Raw genomic sequence first — 9,423 nt, forward strand, 5'->3', positions numbered from 1 at the left:
TTTGAGAAAATTACAAATTTTTAAATGCTTCCCAGATATTTCCAGTGCTATGGGGGCAGCCCAAAATGTATATACAATAAAGGTAAGAGCCTTAAACACTTACTAGAAAAGCCAATATTATAAAATATAGCTCCAGAGGAATGTCTGGGTGTGGTTTGTATAGATGGAGTTAATATATTAATGATGGTTTGCATGCAGCATATTATAAGTATTACATGTTCCCTAGAGTTTTTAAATGCTTCTCCCGTTTTGTGATTTATGCCCACATGTACCATTCTGCATGCAGGTTGCAGCAGTAGCATTTGTACAAGGACATTGATGCAGTGAATTCAGAAAATCGTAAAAAGAAGTTGTCTTACCATAACATTCCATCTGTGTTGTTGATCTTCTTCCATTCATCACTGATGGGTTTGGTTCCGAGCCCTTGGAACCGAGTCGGCCTAATACCAAGCTCGCGTACACCAAAAACTCTCGAGCTAAACTGCTACCCACAATGCCCTTCTCCCAGTTACCTCAGCTCGAGTTTGCATAAGTCATATAGAAGTAAATGCAGAGGCTATTTCTGCGCAAAAATCCTGAAAACACTACAAGAACCCATAAGATCCACCAGGAGCCTTTGGTGGGGGATGGAGGGTGGGATGTGATGAATGGAAGAAGATCAACAACACAGATGGAACATTATGGTAAGACATAGCTTCTTTATCTGATGTTGTTAATCTTCTTTCTATTCATCACTGATGGGACAGAATCCCAAGCTACCTGAGAATCCTGGGTGGCCCTTATGGAAGAACATTCCTGAGTACCATTGAGCCAAAGGCCGCTCTTCCCCTGGAGACCATATGCAACTTGTAATGTTTGATGAAAGTGTGAGGTTTAGCCCAAATGACTTCTGCGCAAAAGAAGTTGCTATAGCTCTAGTTGAATGTGCTTTGATATTGTCAGGTTTAGGCTCATTTGCATGCGAATAGGAAAAAGCAATACAATCTCTAAGCCACTTTGATAAAGTGACTTTTAATATAGCATATCCCATTTTTGGCCAAGAGAAGGAGATGAAAAGTTGATCTGACTTGCGTATAGATTTAGTCCTATGTAAAAACGTAGTTGCCTATGCACGTCCAGTGAGTGTAGACAGTATTCTCCTTTATTGGAATAACTTGGGAAAAACACTGGGAGCTCAATGGATTGGTTCACAGAGAAATCAGAAATCACTTTGGGGAGAAAAGATGGATTAGTACAAAGTGATACTCTGTCTTTATGAAAGATTAAATACAGGCTCTTGATGCATAAGGCCTGTAATTCTGATATCCGTCTAACTGATGTGACAGCTACCAAAATAGAGATTTCCATGATAGGAATTTGAGGTCACATTTTGCAGCAGACTCAAAAGGGGGTAAAGAGAGAGACTGTAGTACTAGGGAGAGATTCCATGCCTCTAACAGATGTCTGACTGGAGGTCTGCTATGAAACACTCCTTTGAGAAAGATCTTGCATAGGGGGGGGTGGAGATTAGTGGAGTGCCCTCTAATTCATTATGAAAGTTGGAAATAGCTGCTAAATGAACTCGTATGGTAGAAGTTGAAGCTCCATTCTCAAAAAACCCAGAAAGGTATTGAAGTATAACAGAGGCTGGAGCTGAGAAGGGGTCTAGCATCTGTTCTTTAGACCAAAGAAGAAACCTTTTCCATTGATCCCTGTAATGGTTTCTGGTGGATGGCTTATGGGAGGCCAGAATGATATCACGAACAGGTGAGGAAAGGGTTTCCTGTCTGGTGACTAACGGAAGTGGAGAAACCAAGCTGTCAGCTTGAGAGTGGACAGATTTGGGAGAGTCAACTCTTGGGAGTGAGAAATTAAGTCTGGACAAGTGTCAAGGATCCATGGAGGTTGCAACAGGTGAGGCCAGAGGAAGGGGAACCACACTTGATGAGGCCAGAATGGGGCAATGAGGATCACCTTGCATCTCAACTGAATTGCTTTCTTTAGAAATAGGGGTTTCAAGGGAATTGGAGGATAAGCATAGAGAAGACCCGTGGGCCAATCGTGAGTCAAATTGTCTCTCAGGGACTCCCCCTCTATGGGAAAGAGGGCAAAAAAGCTGCTGCATTTGTTGTTTGAAGGGGAGGCAAAGAGATGGCAGCACAGCTGGCCCCATCAGCTGAAAATTTCAGCCATCATGTTTGAATTGAGAGACCACTCAGTTGGAAGGAGGCTGCATCTGCTTAGCCTGTCCGCAGTCACATTGGAGCTCCCAGGATATGCATTGCTATAAGAAAGTGGTTGGAAGCTATCGCCCAGTGCCAAATTCTCATGGCCTCTCGACACAAGGGGGGAGGATTTGGTTCATCCTTCTTTGTTTATGTACCAGACTACTGACATATTGTCTGACTGAATCGCAATCGTTCCCAATGGAAGGAGTGGATGTAATGCCTGCAAAGCCAACAGCACCACTCTCAACTCCAGAACATTGATATGCAGGTTGGCCTCTAAGCTCAACCACGTGCCTTGGACTGTCTTTACCTGAAAATGGCCTCCCTACCCTATCAGGGAAGTGTCCATGGTCACTGTGGCATTGGGTTGAGGAGTCTAAAAGGGGCAACACCAAAGTTCTGGATCTGGCCTCATCCACCAGAGGAGATCTTGCTTGCAAGAGTTGGTAATGAGGATCTGTGAGTTTATGGGGTGGAGATTTGCCAACCATTGGGACAATAGGAGTCATTGTAACAGTCTCATGTGTAATCTTGCCAGAGGAACTATCAAAATGGCTGCAGCCATGGACCACAGAGCCTGGAGAATTTCTCTTGCTGACACCTTTCTTTGACAGAGTATCACCCGTACTTGCAATCTTAACCTCTGAAGCCTGTGGGTAGGTAGAGATACCAGGCATGTTTGAGTATTGAAAGCTGCCCCTATAAATTCCAGCTGTTCGTAGGTTGTAAATTGGCTTTCTCCCAATGTACTGTGATGCCTAGAGAATCCGCTAGTGAGAGTGTGTAATGGAGGGCCATGACCATAAGACGCTTGGCGGGGGCAGAAAGGAGCCAATCATCTAAATATGGAAACACCTGGAATTCTTGAAGTCTCAGATGAGATGTCACCACTGCTAGACATTTTGTGAACACTCTGGGGGCCGTTGAGAGACCGAATGGCAGGGCTCTGAACTAGTAATGATTGGCTCCTAGCCAAAAGCGAAGGAGGCTCCTGGAGCATTTGTCCATTTTAATGTGGTAATACACATCCTGGAGGTCTATTGAGCACATCCAAATATCCTCCCGTAAAAAATGGAGACTGGATTAAATAGTGACCATGCGGAATTTGGTTTGAATCACACTGATTTGTTTTGATAGTTGAGATCCAGAATGGGTCTTTTTTGGCACCAAAAAGAATCTTGAATAAATACAGGGTCCACATTGGTCTGGTGGGACTGGTTTGATGACTCTTTTTTGACACAGCTTTCTTATCTCTGAAGCTGCTTCTTCCCTTTGATTGGGTGGAACATTGGGAAGGTTCTTTGTAGGTTTTGAATGAGTGGTTAGAGGGGCGTTGATAAGACCACCAGGAGAAAGAATCCCCAGAGTCTTGATTTCAGGTACCTCCTCTGCCCCTAAAGGGGCATCTTCCATCATTCAGACCCCCTCTGCCTCTAGGGGAATCCTCACCACATGCGTTCCGGAAAGGACTTTGAGATTTCTTGTGCCACTCATCTGGTTCCTGGAAAAAGAATGTTGGGGCTTGGAAAACATAGACCAGTGACAGACAAGGTCTTTCCATCCTGCTCACACCTGGCCAGTGTATCCTTTACTTTAGAACCAAATAAGGAAGATGTTTCAATTGGGGCATTCAAAAAGGAGGACTTGAAGGAGTCCACGAGGTCACAGAGGCACATCCAGGTGTGACGCCTCATGACTATGCCTGCACCTGCAGCTCTAGCTGCCCCCTCGGTTGCATGGGAGAGCAACTTCATGGATGAATTGGAAATAGATTCAAGGGTGGCAAGTTGAGAGACAACCTTATCTCGTGCCCCATCAGAAACTTGACCAGCCAGGGCTCCAGAAAGTTTGGTAATCAGATCTTTTTGGAGTCTCATGAAATGTGCCAAGCAGTTCAGGGACCTGACTGCAAAGGTCGCTGAAGCAAAAACTCGCTTCCCCAGTCTGTCCACAGCCTGGGACTCCTTGTTGGGTGAGTGAACAGTAGGACTTTCTTCCGCTAGATCCTTTTTAGTGGCCGCCGCCACCACCACAGTGTCAACTAGCAAACCTCTAGACCAGTGGGAGTGCTCCTCTGGTGGGGAAAGAATCTTATTTGGTCTCGGGGCAATGGCCTCAATAGAGTCAGTGTTCTTCCACGCATACTGCATGATGAGCTGGACTAACTCATCAGTAGGTGGGGTCACCCAGGAGGTAAAAGGCTGAGAGCAAAAAGCCAGCAGCAAAACAGACTCCTCCGAGGAAGGATAGAGGTCTTCCAGCCACCCCTCTGTTTCAGTATTTCCAGGATGTCTCTGAAGGAGACTTCATCAGGGGGTGATCGTGGGGACCCCTCCCCATCATCGTAGTCCATATCCTCTGTCAAAGACTCTTCAGGAGAGTCAATGCGTTTCCTCTTACACGCCTTCTTCTGAGGAGGTTCTTCAGTGGGGATATCTGAGGAAGAGTCGGAAAGATGGGTACCCCAAACTGGGGTTTCCTGAGGCTTCTGCTCTCAGTGTCCTAAGGAGGTACCCCGTGGTAGCTGTAACTCAGAGGGAGCAGGGTGAAGTTCCAACATAGGAGGAGCGTTTCCTGAAGGAAGCACCCTCTCCATCACCCGGAATGCAGGCCCACCCGAATGGGAGCCCAGAACCGAGTAGGACAACCTCGGAACCGGGGTCACACCCCGCTCCATCAGACCCGCTCCCATGAATGGAGCCTCAAGCAGGATTGGGGCAGACATCATCCCCGGATCCGAGGACGGAACCGATAAAACACTTGGAACCGTGCTCAAAACCAAGGACTCCACCCTCCAACCATTAGTCTGAGGAAGAGATGGTTCTGATGGAACTGAAACCCAAAGGGATGGTCTCAAAGCCTCAGTGAGAGTCACTGTCTGTGCCGAGGAATGGGTTTCCACCAAGGACGTTTGAGCAATAGGCTTCAGAACCGACGGATTCAAAGGAGGAGTATACATGGGAGTCCTGGGAGCAATAGGCCCAAACCCCAAAGTGGGATGAGTCTTAGGAACATTTATCCCTCTGGCTGTCAACAGCTGATCCAACAGGCGTACCACATCGAATTCAGAAAGACTCCTGGTGGATCTTGTGGACACTCCTGAAGGGAAGTCGGGTCATTCCAGAAAGGGGCTGTATGTCTGGCCTAGGAATGGGTCCAATGAAGGAGAGTATCGGGTCCATGGTGTTTGAGCTAGTGGCACTGTAGTCTCTAACATGGAGACAGGTAATAGAGGAATTAGTGGCATAGAAAGGGGACTAGGTGCCGAGGAGGCACTCAGAGTCAAAGTTACTGGTTCCAAAGGGATTATGTGAGTCGAAAGAGCTTTCAGTGTGGTAAAAGGTGAAGTCACTGGCATAGCTATTAGTAAGGTCAGAGCCGAAGTTGACATGGAAGGCAGGGCCAGTGCCATAGAGGTCAGGGCTGAAGGTGGCGCTGACATTGAAGTTTCTGTAATGTCTATGACTTTGGTGAAAGTGGCAACTGGAGCAGAGCTCGGAACAGAAGCGGTAGTCATAGTCGTAGCCGATGAAGCAATCCTATACTCCAATGAAGATTTGTGGGCCTTATTTTTGTGAGATTTGCCCTTATCACTAGCCGGTGAAGAGGGATTCAAATGGGGACGTTTCTTGTCCTTCAATGGAGGGGTTGAGACATCTGACACAGAAAGGGCCTCTGAGAAAGGAGAAACTAAAAGGCCTTTCAAAATCAGATTGTTTTCCCTTTCATTCAGCATCCGCTGACTAAAACTTAGACAAATCTGGCAAGGAGGTTTAACAGAGAGGTGAGAAACCCCCAGACAATAAACACAGTCATTGTGTGAGTCACTGTTGGGGAGTTTTCCATTGCAAGAGGTGCAATGTTTAAACCCCGAAGTCCCTTTTTTATCAGACATTTCCATACACACAAAAAGCACACACTATTAGAACCTCAAAGGAAAGAAAGAAGGAAGAAATAGAAAGAAGATACCAACGATGGAATCAAACGATACCACAAGGGTAATGAGAGGGCGTACCAACGATGGTATAAGAAATACCTGACAGGTAGAGCTAAATAGATAAAATAAGGGTAAAAGAGTGAGATTAAGAAAAAAGTTAAAAAATACACAATTATCAATAAAATATAACACTTAGCTTTAGAGCTCGGTGAAATGCTGCTATATGGCTACGCAGCAAACGAGATCTGAGGTAACTGGGAAAATGGCATTGTGGGTAGCAGCTTAGCTCAAGTGTTTTTGGTGTACGCGAGCTTGGTATTAGGGTGACTCGGTTCCGAGGGCTCGGAACTGAACCCATCAGTGATGAATGGGAAGAAGATTAACAACATCAGATTAATGTTTTATATGGGCATTCAAAAGTAAGTTGTGAAGTCAAACATGGGAAAAGATCAGGTTGAGGAGCTTTTAGACTGGAAAGCATTTTGCTGACAACTGAGACTGTATGCATGTACCTTTCTAGGTCCTGATGAACTTTGGAGAATTTTAAAATATCTATTGGGAAATGTAGGTTGAAACACTGACTACTTTTTACTGATGATTATGTGATATATTTACAATGGTCATTTGATTTTTGTGTTGGTCATGTGATTTATTAACAATAGCTATATGATTTTTTAGCTAATAGTTATGTGGTAGGTATCATGATTTTTAAACATTATTTAAGTCTGTGTGTTTAGACTGCGGTCGTGGTGCTGTGGTAGCGTTGTCGCCTCACAGTAAGACGTTGTTCTATTCAATTCTCAGCTAGAGCGTCTTCTGTGTGGAAACATGCGTGAATGGGCGTACCTTCGTTGAAGGTTGTGCATCAGGGCTGGCAACTCGGCACGTAAAAATCTACTGCCAATCATTAGCGGACCGGAGTTCCGCTGTGGCGACCCCTAACCGGGAAAAGCCGAAAGACACAACAACATTTAAGTCTGTGTGTTTCAATATAATCTCACAGTCTGAACAAATCTGGAGGAGAAAAATGCTTAATTTGTAAAATTATGCTTGTAAAGGTTATTTGTTCTGTATTTTTTTATTCCTGATATTACAGAAAGACATAAGTTTATTGTTATTTACATCAGTCTCAAATATATACTAACAAGGCTAACAATAGGCAACAGATCTCTACTGTGTTCTTTCTGTCTTCCAGATATGCCAAATGTCATGTGCAATTTAAATCAGTCATTCATCTTTCACTTGGGAAATGGTTCTGCTGCAATTTTCAGTCAAAATCTCCTTTGTGGTCACTTGTCTAAGAACTGAAAACTGGGTTCAGCCCAGGCATTTTATTTAATCCTGACTGTGAGTGAAAACTTTAAAAATCCTGAAAGAGTACAGTATCTTCCACTTTCATGTACAAGAGTTTATAAATCAGGTATGGGAACAAAATTTGCCCAGGGACATCTTTGGTGGTGGGTCAGGTAGGAATAGTAATGGGATTCAAGATGGTAGTGGAAGAAAGTTAGTTAGTGGGTTGGGGATGAAAGGGTTGAATTGGGAGAGTAGGAGGGTTGGGAGTAAATGAGGTAAGTGTAAGGAGGGACTCAACTGGTTTTGTGTGAGTGTAACTGGGTAAGGGATCAGATTTTGGTGTGAACTTGCTATTGTAGGTATTACATCGGAGACAACCAGTAGGTACTTCTGGATAGAGGCAGGCCTCAGGTTAATAGTGGTTTGTATGGCACAGAAGGATTGTTGGTGGTTAATAAAATAATATATATATATATATATATATATATATATATATATATATATATATATATATATATTTTTTTTTTTTTAAGGCTTCTTCTTCATTAACTTAGGCTTCTTTTTCACTAACTGTGTTTTGCTGCAGTTCCAGTGAAGGGGCAGGATAATACATTTTGGATGAGTACCAGTGCCATGTTGGTATTTATTCAGTAAGGGATTCCTGTGTGTAAGGCGCTTGCCAGTTAGAGAATAGGAATAGGGCTACACTGCTTGCATGTAAGGGGTGATGAAAGATAGGTAGGGCTTTGATGTTATGGTTGTCGTCCATTACTCTTACTTGAATAGAATCCTAAGGATGGCCTTTAGTACTGAAATCTGGGTTTAATGTTCAGTTGCTGGTTGCTTGTGTTGTGCAGTTATGGCTTGGCTCATTTGCGTTGCTTCGGTTGCCCTTTATTTATTGCTTTTCTTTCTCGCTCATTAGTGGCAGTACAGTAGTGAATGGTGGAGGCTTGGTGTTCATATGATTTTGTTTCAAATGAAAAATGGTTTTAGGAATTATGTGTGAAGTGTGAAAACACTGTTTATATGTTTTTAAAAACAGTGTTTTTATTAATATTATTAATGTCATTTTGCTGTGAATGTTGTATTAATTTTAACAATGCTAGTTTGGATTTTGTAATGGCAGGAAATTATGTAAAATTTTCAGGCAGTGACTGTTCTTTAATTGTGCAATGACTAGTATAAAGCAAGTGGAAAACTGAGTGTCTTTATTCTGATGAAGTCAATTAGTAAGGCGAACGCACTAAATTCTGTGAAATAGAAACTTAAGATAATACTGCTGTTCCTGCCAGTGCTTTTTTGCAGTGTGTTCTCAGACATGGAGCTGTTTACAAGGGTCTATTTTATTTATTGCTCATATGATGTCCTGATGAGAATGTGTGGGTGTTTTGCGGGTTGTGAGCCACCAGCGAATAAAGATCTTCCATCTAGCATGCATGGTGTGGTGTTAACGGCCATGGGGGAGGTTAATGGAAGTGCTTATGGACTGGGAAATTAGTTCTTCACTCGGCTGTGGCAGTAAAATGAAAAATAGTTGGGAACCCACTGTGAGCTGGTTTTCGGTTCGAAAATAAATACTCGAATGCATATGAATAGTTAGGTATTTCTTTATTTTTGCCAGGGTCTGACAATATATTATCTTATGATGCACGAAGCACTATATTTGCATAAGAGGCGAACAATATCCCTCTAAATGACCACATTTTCGCCGAATGTTATGTGCGGGACTATTGGTGGTGGTGGTACTAGACATACCTCTCACATTTTTAGAGTAAGTAATCTGGACAAAGCCATAAATAAAGTGGGACAAAGGTCCAAAAAACAGGGACAATTTTTATATACTGCTCTTACAAACTTAGAAAATTGATAGTGTAACAGGCTGTGCACCGGCATGAATTTTTCCACAGGGTATGAAGTCTGAAACTCAAATGTCTGTCATTATTTTGTAACGTCAGCCTTTAAAGAATTGCCACTAATTTG

Source organism: Protopterus annectens, chromosome 6.part1 (genome assembly GCF_019279795.1).
Source record: "Protopterus annectens isolate FY-2018-M chromosome 6.part1, PAN1.0, whole genome shotgun sequence".
NCBI lineage: Eukaryota > Metazoa > Chordata > Ceratodontiformes > Protopteridae > Protopterus > Protopterus annectens.